This window comes from Neolamprologus brichardi, chromosome 23, assembly GCF_056152115.1.
Source record: "Neolamprologus brichardi isolate AB-2024 chromosome 23, ASM5615211v1, whole genome shotgun sequence".
Classification (NCBI taxonomy): Eukaryota; Metazoa; Chordata; class Actinopteri; order Cichliformes; family Cichlidae; genus Neolamprologus; species Neolamprologus brichardi.
Window position 1 is genome coordinate 27,064,003 of NC_142125.1, and position 2,158 is coordinate 27,066,160.

Consider the following 2,158-nt stretch of genomic DNA (forward strand, 5'->3'; position numbering starts at 1 on the left):
TAAGTCGGCTCCGGCACAGAAGGCAGAGTGAAGCCTAGAAAAAGCTACTAAAAATATCGTGCAGGCTCAGTGAGCTGCTCCACTGTGAGATTCAAATGAAGCTTTGAAATTAAACATCAGTCACTGCGACGTGGTTAAGCCTCGGTATTCTCGAGCTTTCTGCCACAACTCATGTCCTTCATGAACGGATGGTGTTTGCTTAGATTGTGAACTGAACCAAATAATTAAAAAAGTTTAAATATAAGTGCTGGTAAAACTAAAATATTACAGTTCAACCAGTAAACCTCTCGTTAGGGTGACCAAAACCCAACAAACTAAACACAGTGTTTGTGTGGGACAAAGTGTGACACGTTAACAATGCTGGGAGGTAGTCAGATGTTTTATATTTAAATGCAACTTTTCTTTTCTTTCCAATCTTGATGAAGCTTTGCATAAACATTGTCTAGGGCACGGTGATTGCCAACATCTATATGGCATATACAAATGTTTCATGCAAATCCCACAATCGTATATATTTGTAGATGTGATGGTTCAAATGAGCACTAAATGGAATGCTATTGTATAGAATTCAATATCATAGTATAGACATGCTCCATATATCCCATGCATAGCTAGTAAGGTTTGGTAGAAAGAAAAAGAAATTCTTACGCTAGCATGCGATAGTCTTCATATACTGTATTATCTGTTATTTCAGATGCTTTTCTGTCTAGTAACAGTTTTGGGGTTTCAGTTGGGATGTATCCATAGATTGGCTTTTTTGAGACATATCTGACTAATTTTAGCAATTTCTATCCAATTATGACACACACTTTGTAACTTTCATTGATAGGCATAATTTTCATTTCACTCTACAGTCCATCTATAGCCTTTCAGGAAAAAGGCCACAGATGGACTGTAGGGACGTGCATGTTCTGCAGAGCCCCAGTCAAAATGTGGGACATTGTCTCAAGAAGTGGGACAGGGGGACAAGGAATAAAGATGCTGTGTAGCCCCACTTAAACAGCAACATTTGGTTACACATAATTCTCAGTGATGCTCCTTTTAACCTTATGTTTTGCAGTTCCTATACATTAATGTCCTTCCATCAAACTTTTACCTTAACATATAAACAGCTCACCATTAATAAAAGTCAACAGAGCATTCTCCTATTTTAATAAATAATACAGGTGATTTTATTGACTTTCATTGACAAGCACTGTCATAAATATTAATGACCGGTTTTACTGCACAGCTGTACACGTTAATGATTCTGGGTGTGGCTTTGGCCTGATTGAACAGGATAAATTATGTTCGTCTTTTTCTGATTTCTTACTTCTAAAATCTCTGGCTCTGAATAAATATATCACGCACTGTGGCAGCTAATCTTTACCCGCAACACTACACATTCATACTGTTCAAGCATTTTTTAAGTCTCAACTTTCCCTGCAAAATGAAACTAGCGGCTGATTTTACCCGTTTAAATATAATGCAATAAAACTAAAACGGGACCTCCGTTGTGTTTCAGTGTCAAACTCGCCATCTTCGGCTCCTCAGCCGTCGTTCTACATTTTTCCTGCTCGCGCATCCTTTGCACGTTCTCGCAATTAGCCGGCATATCCATGTGAATCGGGCAGATGGGCGGGCCGACCATAAGGTTCTGTTGGGGAGGCTCGGCCATATGGAACCAATGAGACACCCGTGTAATATATAAATATTTACGTAGTAGACTCCATTTGCGCATGCGCAAGGGGGTTTGGCAGCGCCAGCCATTCATGTTGTAAACTGGGAAGCCATAAATATTTATAAATTACCGTTTTTCTAAATCTATAATACCTATAATTTTTCAGCTTCCAGAGGAGAAAAGATGTAAACATATGATAAATTTATGACTTAAAACAAGCAAACAAAAAAAACATCCCAGTTTTGTCATGTTTTTCTTTTTTTATTTGAGGTGCAACTGTCTAGTGCAATTGTAACGTCACATTTGTGATGGGCTGAGGAACATGCACAAAACATCAACATACTTCTGCTGCTGGGCATTTTCCTTTTCTTTCTTTTTTTTAAGCCAGATGTCTCATTATTGTGTTCAGCGCTCCAGTTGCACTGAGCAACTCAAACACTTGGCTGTACAAAATAATAATAATAATAATAATTAAAAAAAATGATAAGATTTATTTAA